The sequence below is a fragment of the Ranitomeya imitator genome, chromosome 1, assembly GCF_032444005.1.
Source record: "Ranitomeya imitator isolate aRanImi1 chromosome 1, aRanImi1.pri, whole genome shotgun sequence".
In the NCBI taxonomy this organism is placed as follows: domain Eukaryota; kingdom Metazoa; phylum Chordata; class Amphibia; order Anura; family Dendrobatidae; genus Ranitomeya; species Ranitomeya imitator.
This window is the reverse complement of record NC_091282.1, coordinates 1057424527-1057436530: the sequence shown is the minus strand read 5'-3', so window position 1 is coordinate 1057436530 and position 12004 is coordinate 1057424527. Positions and strand designations below refer to the sequence as shown.

At 39.2% G+C, this 12004-nt stretch overlaps 1 protein-coding gene and 1 long non-coding RNA gene across 4 annotated transcripts in view; one reads left to right on the top strand and one right to left on the bottom strand.

The window, feature by feature from the left end:
- Nucleotides 1-12004, bottom strand: part of RXFP1 (relaxin family peptide receptor 1) — a 578825-nt gene that overhangs the window by 118816 nt on the left and 448005 nt on the right. The window lies entirely within an intron of this gene.
- Nucleotides 6692-12004, top strand: part of LOC138656849 (uncharacterized) — a 36782-nt gene continuing 31469 nt past the window's right edge. For both annotated transcript variants that reach the window (XR_011316979.1, XR_011316980.1), the window contains exons 1-2: nt 6692-6807; nt 8436-8590. This is a non-coding gene — a long non-coding RNA (uncharacterized lncRNA). The remainder of the gene's footprint in view (nt 6808-8435; nt 8591-12004) is intronic.

The window sequence follows — 12004 nt, the reverse complement described above, 5'->3', positions numbered from 1 at the left end:
GGATTGGCTGATCTAGATTACACCAAATGCTGTGACAAACACTTGCACAGCACTGGCTCAGACCTGCCTGGCAAAAAGTGCTATGAACTGCTGTAACCGACCCTGAAAAGGGCTGATATTACAACTAGTCCCGACTCCCTAAACCTATCTCTCTCTATCTAACTGCAAATTCGCCTGCAATTCACACTCTTATACTGTATAGTATAGCGCCCACAGCAGCAGCGGTGCTGTCTAACACTAAGCTGCAGCAATGAGGAAATGGTGGCGACGAGAAAAATGGCTGGTTCTTATAGGGCAAGGATATGTGACATACACAGCCAATGACACATGCCCTTGCTTGTGTGCATCACATGCACTTTGCTGTGTGTGTGTGCACTGCTAATAGGCTGAGAGACTGCACTGCCCCACTGTAAATGCGGGAAAGAAAAAAAAAAGGAGATCGGCATCTCTACTCATTAACTATTTTGTGCGACATATCTATGTGATTTAATGGCATGAAAATTCAAAGTTGGAAAATTGCTACCACTACCAATTTTACCACTATCATGAAGTACAATATGTCACAAAAAAAGTCTCAGAATCATTGGGATCCATTGAAGCATTCCAGCGGTATTAGCTAATTAAGTGACAGTGATCAGAATTGTGAAAATTGTCCTGGTCATTGACAGGCAAACCATCTTCAGGTGTAAAGCTGTTAAGGTATTTTATATTTTTATCATTTGTTTTTTTTTAATATTACTATGTCTCATATTATACTAAAATTATCAGAATCTTTCTGTTTTCATTAACCAAGTTGTATTGCGGATTTTTCCTTACTGGAAGAAATATGTTTGTCAATGGTTTCAAAGTTGAAGAATATAATAATTATATTTGATAGCAAAAATAAACTGATAAGTATTACGATTCTATTTTTTTTCTATTATTTGTACAATGGTTGGTGTATTTACTTGTCTCCATTTACTGGCTATGAGAATTAGTCTAATTTTTGAGGGAAATGTTTCCATATCTAAAGATAAAGCCATACGTAGTGTCAAAATATATTGATTTTTTTTTTTATAATAACTTCTTAGTGAATGAATGGGCATTCCCAAAAAATATATGTAAAATTACTGGAATGTCCACATTTTCACCATCATTTTGATGATTGTAATGAGAAAGCTTTGTGTAATCTTGTGGGAAGGAGACACCTCCAAGAGATTATTTTAAAATGTGTCTCTCGGAGGGAGGCACAATTAGTAGCAGAATAGGACCATTTCAGAGCTTGTTGCCATTGTTCTATAGTAGATAAAAATCTGTTTCCTATTTTGTAATATTAATTTCTTTGGAAAAAGAATAATCTAAATTGAGTTTTGAATATATGATATTAGTTTTCCAGATATTATTATTTAAAGGGTTTCTGATAAGATTTATGAGCTCTCTTGAGAAGCCAATTGGACAGGTGATTTTTTTTTTGTGATATATTTTCTAATATCTAAAAATCTATATAACTCTATTTGAGAGATTATATTTATTTTTAACCCCTTTCTGACCTTGGACGGGATAGTACGTCCGAGGTCAGAACCCCCGCTCTGGCGAGCCCGCATCAAAGCCGGGACATGCCAGCTATTTTGTACAGATAACATGTGCCCGCAATATCAGCGGGTGAAATCGCAGTCCACCCACCTCTATTAACTAGTTAAAAGCTGACAGCGGTATTTAACTAGTGCTTTCCGCCATCGGGCCCGGAAATGAGAGCATCGCTGACCCCGTCATGTGATCGGTGTCAGCGATGCGTCGTTATGACAACCTGAGGTCTCCTTGAGACCTATATGGTTGTTGATACCAGATTGCTGTGAGCCCCACCCAGTGGTCGGTGCTCATAACAATGCAGCAATTCTATTCCATAGGAGCGATCTGAGCATCGCTCCTATGTAGCAGAGCCGATCGAGTTGTGCCAGCTTCTAGCCTCTCATGGAGGCTATTGAAGCATGGCAAAAGTAAAAAAAAATGTTTTAAAAAATATGAAAAACATAAAAATTATATAAAAGTTTAAATCACAAGCCTTTCGCCCAATTCAAAATAAAACAATAAAAAAATCAAATATACACATATTTGGTATCGCCGAGTTCAAAAACGCCAAATCTATCAATAAAAGAAAAGAATTAACCTGATTGCTAAATGACGTAGTGAGAAAAAATTTCGAAATGCCAGAATTATGTTTTTTTGGTCGCCGCGACTAGGGTTGAGCGACCTTTACTTTTATAGGATCGGGTCGGGTTTCACGAGTGAAATCGGCCGATCCTATAAAAAAGTCGGGGTCGGGGTCGGCCGAAACCCGAAACCCAATGCAGTGCATTGGGTTTCCATGGTTCCCAGGGTCTGAAGGAGAGGAAACTCTCCTTCAGGCCCTGCGATCCATATTTTAGTGTAAAATAAAGAATTAAAATAAAAAATATCGCAATACTTACCCTCTGACGCGCCCTGGTACTAACCGGGAACCTTCCTTTTTTCGAATCAGCACTTTCAGGACCTTCGGTGACGTCGCGGTGACGTCGCGGCTTGTGATTGGTCGCACGACCGCCCATGTGACCGCCGCGCGACCAATCAGAAGCCGTGACGTCACCGCGACGTCACCGAAGGTCCTGGAAGCGCTGATTCTTAGGAAGGAAGGCTGTCGGAAAGAAGCAGGGCGCGTCCGAGGGTGAGTATATTCCTATTAGATCTTGGAAGCGCTGATTCGAAGGAGGAAGGTTCCCGGTTAGTACCAGGGCGCGTCAGAGGGTAAGTATTGCGATATTTTTTATTTTAATTCTTTATTTTACACTTAAATCTGAATTCCGATACCAATTCCCGATATTTTAAACATATCGGGAATCGGTATCGGAATTCCGATTCCAGATTCAGAAGATCGCCGACTTCATGGCCGACCCCACACTGGGGTCGGGTCGGGTTTCATGAAACCCGACCTTGCCAAAAGTCGGCGACTTCTGAATCTTACCGACCCGTTTCGCTCAACCCTAGCCGCGACATTGCAGGTATCGGAAAATTGCAAAATTTTTTTTTATTTTTGCAAAGTTTGCATAATGATACTGGTTTTGTAATATCTCATCACATTTGGTGATCCAGTCCCACATCTGCTTTTATGTTTACAGAGTATTTTCTTTGCAAAAAGAAATTTGATTTTGTAATGTTTTAATTAAGGCATCTGGTACTAATAATGGAATGGTCCTGAAAGTATATTGTAATTTGGGTGTTGTTTAGAAAAAAAAGGAAACTAAATGTATTTATTATGTATGTGATTAGAATTGAGTGGGTTTGTCAATATAATTATGTCATCAGCGAAAAGTCCAAGTTTATATTGTCTGAAATACAATGGGTATGCTTTTTATAAGAAAATTAACCCTAATGGATTCCGCAAAAGGTTCTATTCTAATTGTGAAAATCAAAGGAGATAAGGGAAAGTCCTATCTAGTCGCATTGATAATAGAAAAATTGCCTGATAATTGGTTATTGACTAATACATTTGCTGAGGGACATGAGTATAATGTTTTGATAGAATGAAAAATTTAACTTTATAAGCTGAATTTTTGTAATTTTGAAAATGTATAGTCTTTATGGATCCTATCAAATGTCTTCATTGCCTCTAGAGATAGGAGCAGAGAAGGCATTTTTTGATTTTCAATACATGAAATCAAATCTACAATGCATCTTGATAACAGTCTTCCATTAGTAAATCCTATTTGATTTATATGGATTATGTTGGGTGGAATTGTTTAAATCAATTTAGAACAAATTTTTGGATCCTTTTTGAGGAAGAAGATCGTGCCTATTGTATGTGACTGATGTTAATTTTATTTGTTTTGGGATTACAACTATAGTTGCTTGTACCATTTCCAGGGAGGATTTTCCCTCCTTTTCTATATGGTTAAGTAGCTGCGTCAAAAAGGGTAATAAGAGATGTTCATAAGTGTAATATTATTTATTGGATAGACCATTCACTTCTGGAAAATTGCCATTTTTGAATTTCCGCATAACCAATCTAATCTCAATAGCTTTCTGAATTCTCCAATCCATATTTGATAATTTTTCAAACTTGGTAGGAAGTTATCAGTATCCTGTTGAGAAAGTTTTGATATATTATCGCAATTTCCAAATTATAAAATTTAGAATAGCAAGAAGCAAATTTTTCTGTTACATCCTTCAAATGTGTATATTTTATAATTTTAGATTTGCTTAATTTACTTAATTCTATTGTTTTGTTTTTGAAATTTTACTTTATTTGCCATTAATTTTGTCATTTTATTGTAAGAATAGTACTAATTGGCTTTTGTAGATTGTACTAATTTGTCAAAGTCATCAATCAGTAGGCTTTTTAATTTGGCTCTTTAGAGTATGTTTGTTTGAGGGGTAGGGTTGGTTTGTTGCTTTAATCCAGTATCATGATTTTTGTTGGGGTGATTTCTTCAATATTTTGTTTAATTTTACGCTTCTGGGTAACATTTACTTTGGTTACTGCTTGGTGTGAATTTCATATTGTTGATAATGCAATATCCTAAGCTTTATTTTCTTTAAAATAAAATGTAATTGATTTTTCAATTTTTCCTTTATAATTAGGATGTTGTAATAAAATTTTTTGGGGTTTTGAGATAACAGAATGATTTAATTGAAAATATTAGTGGAGCATTATCTGACCAATTTCTATCACTAATGGAAAATGTCTTACATTTTGATAAATAATATATATTTATTATTATCAGGTCAATCCTGGAAAATGTATGCTGAGCATCAGAATAAAAGGTATATTCCTTAGAAGAGGAATTGAGGAATCAATTCCCTTTAAATAGGCTTTCCTTTGCTAACCATTCATTTCATGTCACATACTGCTGTCTAATTAACAACAAAATTACATCTAATTGATTGTCTAATTTATTATTGGGAATTGATTATTGATCTACCGGTAATTGATTATTGGGAATTATATTTAAATCTCCAAACCATATTAAATGTCTTTTCTGAACCATTTTTATTTTGTATATAATCTTATTTAAGGATTTAATTTGGCCTCTTTTTAGCCAATTTTTTTACACTGTATATAAGTTTTTCTAATTTTCAAAATTAAATATGAAACCTTCTACTTTTGTCTGTGGTTTTTGTCTGGGAAGCCACATAAGTTGCCTTGTTATTGTATCTCTAATATTATATTTCTAATTGAAATTATAACACCCTCTTTTTTTCTTGAGAGATTATTTAAATATATTGGGGTAATTTTTAACAGAAAATTTGAGAGCATTAGTTAATGATATTCTAGTTTCTTGAAAGCCCATTATATCTTTTTAGGCTAATGGTTTCACTGCAGGGTAAGTACATTTTATAAGGGCTATTTAGTCTTTTATTGTTACAATGTTTATAGTCATTTTTAGAAAGAGTGTGAATTTGAAGTGTGCACCAACATTTTTTGTTACCTAAAGTACATTCAAGATTGAGATTTAACCTTTCGATATTTCGTTTTTGCACTTTTGTGGTTTGCTTCTCATCTTCGCAGAGCCATAACTTTTTTATTCTTCCTTCAATAAAGCTACAAGTCACGGGGTCCTTCTCTGATACCACACAATCAACAGAGCGAGGGAAGTGTGAACAATCCCCAGACCTTTATTATAGGCAAAGCTAAAAGGTCCATGAACAATCCACCACACCGAGGATACAATAGTCCAGAAAACGAATGCAGTTCAGTAACAGGATAAAATGTCCAAGGAGATGAGAGTCCAATAATCCAGCAGACAGAGGATGAAAAATCCATACGCTTCCCTTTCTCTCTGGCTTGCTGTCTTCACACCATCCTCACCACATCGGAACTGACTTCCCAGTCCTGTCCTCCCCAGCCCCTCCTGATGTCCAGGGGCAGTCAGACATTTGGGTGGTTTTCAGGCCTCCCAGACCTGACAAAGGTGCCTCTGGGATTAATGCACTACAGGGGGTCATCAAGAGGCATAGATACAGTCAGGCTGCAGACAGCAAGTGAGCTAATTCAATTATCAGCCTTTTGGAAGGTAATTGAGACTCTAGACAATATGGGAAATACACGGAATGATACAGGGCAACAAGAGAACACTATGAAAATCAGTAAAATATAAATATACACAAAATGATACCCACATAACATATCACACCATCACACCACATGAGGCCTCTTTTTTTGCAGGACGAGCTGTACTTTTGAATGACATTATTGATTCAATCTCATAGTGTACTGGAAAACGGGAAAAAAATTCAAGTTTAGTAAACTCGCAAAGTACAATTCCACAATTAATTTTTTATTTTTATCATGTTAGCTAAATGCTAAAACTGACCTGCCAATATAATTATCCAGGTCAGTATGAGTACGCTGATACCAAACATGTATATATTCTTTTTTGCTTAAAGGGAAGGTGCCGTGATTTTAATTTTTGTATTAATAATTATTGATTATACAATCAATTATTTTTAATACAAAATTAAATTAACTACTTTAATAGTTTTTTATTTATTGACATTTGTGTGTGCCACTGGGGGCTGCCATTTTGACTAGTGGGGGTGTGTGTGTCTGGGAACGACACTTGCACTCCTCACTTACGGCACACATGGACATAGGAGCCAACAGTCGGACCCCGACCGCATCTCTTACATTGAGGCTGCTTCTCCTGCCTCTCAGCTGTGACCTGGACACGCCCACTGGGCTGCTACGTCACAGCTGTGAGAGGAGCTGTGAGAGGAGATCGCGGCCATTTTGTTTGCTGTGGGCTGCGAGGACAGAAGATGTTGAGGAGAAGCTGCTGGGAGCGAGGGTTTGGGGTAAGTATCTGCAGCATTAGCAGTGATCACAGCCTGTACTTATTACAGTACAGGCTGCGATCACTGCCGACCTGCCCTGTGTTGCTGAAAGCTTCCTCCCTCAGTCCAGGGGCAGGAAATCCCCCAGCAGCAGCAGTGTGTCTCCCTGTACATGGAGCGTTATGTGTGCAGCACTGATCTGTGGCAACACTTCATCACCCCACACAGTGACTGTCCCTGTAGATTGCAGCCTGGAGTCTGAAGCCCCATGATTCTAAAAATAGAGCGATTCTCTGCAGCAGGGGATCCCTCCTGGTTACAAGGGGCGGCACCCAGGCTGGCCTGTAATGGTTAACCCTTCCCTGCCTGCAGCTGTGCATGGTGCAGGGGGATCAGTGTGCAGGCAGGCAGCAGCCTGGGGGCTTCACCTATGGATCAGGTGGGAGGTCTGCACAGTGTAAAGAGGTGGGCTATGGTTGGCACAGTAATAGTGTTCTAACATTTGGGCTATGGTTGGCACAAGGAAGCAGACCCAGGGGGTGATGACACTCAGCAAGCTCTAGCTGCTGTGTCACTACAAGTCCCAGCATGCCAGGACTGAGCTCCTAAGTGTTGTAGTCCTGCAGCTCCTCAGGTCTCCTGCCTGATCGTCCTACTATACAGTACAGAGCAGAGGGCAGGTGGTCTGAGACTAGTGATCCAGGGAGCAGAAGAGGAAAGACTGAGACTGAGCCCTGACACCCACCCTAAGCTCACTGACCCACCCCATGCCCCCTGACACCCATCTCCTGCTCCCTGAAACCCACCTCAATCTCACCGACACCCCAAGCCTGCTGTCTTTCAGGACAAGCTGTGAGGATCGTCACCAGGGGCGTACATACAAATCATAGGGCGACATAGCATAAGGTCTAATTGCCCCCCCCCCCAAAAAAAAAAATAAAATAAATAATTGTGGGGGTCACAGAAGGGCATAGCTCACAACTTTCCTGCCTTTACATAATAAATATACCGCCATATATATTTATTACATAATACTGCCATATAGGTCATACATAATGCCGCCAGATATATCTATTACATAATACTGTAATATGGACGGAACGTAATGTTGCCATATATATATTTTTTGCATACTGCTGCCATATAGATCAAACATGATGCCACCATATAATGTATATTTTTTACATAATGCTGCCATATAGACCACACTTGATGCCGCTAATTATTATGTGTGACCTGTATGATGGTATTATGTGTGATCTATATGACAGTATTATATGTAATATGTATGGTTGTATTATGTTTGATCAGTATGGTGCAATAATATAAGAACTATATGACGGGATTATATGAGAACTGTATTGTGGGATTATGTGTGATCTATCTATGTGGCAGTATTATGTGAGAATTATATGGTGGTTTTATGTGTGATCTACATGGCGGTATTATGTGTGATCTGTATGTCAGTATTATATTGAGAAAGCGGACCCATTCTATGGTGGTTCTGGCTGAGCACCTGCACGCGGGTCTGGGGTAATAGAGGGGACAGCATGACCTCCAGTTAGGTGTAGTCAGGGGAAGGCTGGTGAGGCAGCTGAAGAGAGGGGTCTCATTTTTATTGTTACTATATGGCTACATTTCCTTCCCAGCGTCACCCCGACTGTGCCTGTCGCCTCGCTTTCACACATCGCCAGGACAGGATCTGAGGAGGGGAATGGGGTCTGCATGCAAAGTCTGGATCAGAACAGGCCATCAATCCTCAGAAATGTTTCCTGGATTTCTGTGGAGCAGACGGTCCATCCAGGTGTGTATAAGACAGCGCTCTATGTATAATCCCTGGCTGCTCCGCGCACCAAACAGGGGGCCCCTATAGACCAGCACACTGCTCTCCTGAAATACTCTGTGCTGCTGTCACCCTGCTCCCTCCACCACATATCTCCCAGAATCCTTGCTGCCTGCCATGGTGACTGTCTACTTGTCAGTATAAGGCTGCTTTCACACTAGCGTCGGTACGGGCCTTTCACAGTGCGTCGTACTGACGCATGCTGTGAAAGAAATGCCCGACGTGGGCAGCGGAAGCAGTCTTGCGACGCTTCCGTTGCCCCATTGTAAGGTCTGGGCATGAGGGGGCGGAGTTTTGGCCGTGCATACGCGGTCGAAAATGGTGGACTCGACGCACAAACGTTACATGCGTCGGTAATGTTAGTCTATGGGGAAAAACGCATCCTGCAGACAACTTTGCAGGATGCGTTTTTTCTCCTGAATGACGCATTGCACCGTACAGCCAAAATCGCTAGTGTGAAAGTAGCCTAAGGTTTGCCGTCCACGCTCAGTATTTGGTCAGTATTTTACCTCAGTATTTGTAAGCCAAATCCAGGAGTGGGTGATAAATGCAGAAGTGGTGCATATGTTTCTATTATACTTTTCCTCTATTTGTTCCACTCCTGGTTTTGGCTTACAAATACTGAGGTAAAATACTGACCAAATACTGATAGTGTGACGGCAGCCATACTCTGCAGTCACCAACAAAATGGCTGCTCACTGGGTTCCTGAATATCATCCTCTCTAATTCCTTAGCAAACACCCAGAAGGGGAGGAGAGGAGACATCACACGTCAGCAGACTCCGCCCATAATTACTGCAGTGCTGTAATGTGAGCTATTTGTACACTAGGTTTTTCTGAAATTTCAGCAGCTGCTCCCCCTAGTGTTGAAAAGTGGAAATTCCAAAACTTTTCAAATTATTTTTCATATTTTACTAAATTATAAACAAATGATAATATTTTTTAAGAAAATGTAATCATTAATTCTTTACATTTTTACAATTTCTGAAAAAATTTTTTTTTTTATGGCACCTTCCCTTTAAGTGCTGAAAAAAAATCCAAAGTTTGTGACGCGCTTTCTCCCAACCCGTGTTAAATGCTGCTGTCAGAGATTGACACCAGCGACTGTCAAGGGCACATGACAGCTGGTCATGTGAAGGGAAAGATGCTGGCTCGGTACCTGAACCCACATCAAATGCAGTGAGACTAACTTGAATGTACCTATACATCCAAGGTCATTAAGAGGTTAAAGTGTAACAAGTATATAACTTTATATCAAACTGATATATATATATCTACCTAAAACAATATACACAAATAAGCATACATGATATTAACATATTCTCAATATGCTTACATAATCATCGGGTAGAACCCAAATATATCCAGTTTGGTATATCTACCATTGGGGGGAAAGATCAGACTTATGAGTACTTGCTAGTCCCGGATGATAAAATTTAATTCCAGATGAAGATTATAATCCATAAAAATAACACATTGATTAATCTCAGAAATTGTAATGCAGTAAATTCATCAAATATACTGTATGTGTATCATGTTTCTCTGACGTGATTTGATTTTTTTTCTTTCTTTTGATCCACTATGTAATGCAAAAATCTTTGAATTTCTTTGGTGTGAAAAATAGGAATGGGATTTTCTTTAAAGAAATAATTTGTTTTCTTGGGATTCCCCATTTGTATGGGCTCTTTTGTTTGCACAGAGGTGTGGTGATGTCTTTAAAAAATCTGATTTGGAGGGTTTCTTTTTGACAAGTCAGCAAATGTCCTTACTTGGCTGAATGGGTCAGAAAGGGTTTTGTTTTTCCAGAGAAAGTCCATGAATTGTTCTTTTACATGAAAGAAATGCACAATGACATCCCGGGGTAATATTTGTGGATGAATTATGTTTTTGGAGATGTTGTGCTCTATCAATAATTATATCAATATCTTTATCAGAGAGCATATTTTTTTTCAAGATTGTTTTTGATGTAGTTGAAAAGCTTGCTTTGAATAATTTCTTCTGAAATCCCCCCTAATTTTAAATTATTTGTCTGGTTATGGTCTTCTGGGATTCTGCTTTTTTGGGATTATCAGAGCATGAGTGAGCATTTTTTTTTATTTCTCATTTTGCATATACCTTCTCCGAGGTCTGGGAATCCTGTTCTGTATTCTCTCTGGCCGTGCTATCTTTACTTCTGGAAAGTAACCGAGCTCTAGAATTTGACTATGTACTGCAGAACCTGCTTACTTATTTAGGTTTGCTATGGGCCTGTCCTTTGCCTAGGGAGGATGTTGCTGGGTCCATATCTTTGCCTTTCTTCCTGGATAGTTCCGTTTTTGTAATCCATTGACTTCCTGAAGGTTTCTATTGTTATATTCTCTAGGAATAGTCTTCTGGATATGCTTTATGTTGCTTATAGGGAGATTTATAGTAGGACCTTCGGCCGAACACAACCATCTACTAGCTCTTCCAAGCCATGCCCTCTTTGATCCTGCTTTATCTTATATTACAGCCCAAACTACAAAATATATAATTAAATTTTTTTGTGTGTCTCAGGAGCTCAGCAATGTTCCTCTTGCTACTTATTGTCTTGGGTGCAACCCTAAGGGTGGGTGTACTAGATGACCAGCAGAAATGACAGCTGATTGGTTACATGTTTGCCAATTGGTGGTCGTTTAACCCCTTCACGGTATGTGCCATATATGTACGGCACATGTCGTGTCTCTTCCTTTGATGTGTTTCAAAAACCTGACCGGCACATCCAAACATAGACTAAGTGTGAACAGGTGCTGAACCTAGAGTCGCCAACTCGTATATAGTTAAGTAAATAAGGCAGCACAATGCAGCGCTAAAACATGTAAACACGAAATTTTAACTGCATTACTGCACTAGAAATATGAAAAATGAGAGCTTTTAGCGCATAAAAATGGCCAATTTTATGTGTACCTGGTAGCCCCTTTACGGCATCTCTCTTATACCAGGTCCTAAACTTGCCTTACCTCGCTGAGAATAAACGTCTCCATCTGAATGGGTGCATGTGAAACCTCTTCCTAGACTAAAATTCTCTCTCTCTGTGGAGGGGTATTGGACCTGCTGTAATTAAAACACCTGAAGCTAGGAGGCGGAGTGCACGATCAGAAGGCTAAAGAATACATTTCAAAAACCTGACCGTCACATCCAAACATAGACTAAGTGTGAACAGGTGCTGAACCTAGAGTCGCCAACTCGTATATAGTTAAGTAAATAAGGCAGCACACTGCAGCGCTACAACATGTAAACTTGAAAACACGAAATTTGAACTGCATTACTGCACTAGAAATATGAAAAATGAGAGCTTTTAGCGCATAAAAATGGCCAATTTTATGTGTACCTGGTAGCCCCTTTACGGCATGTCTCT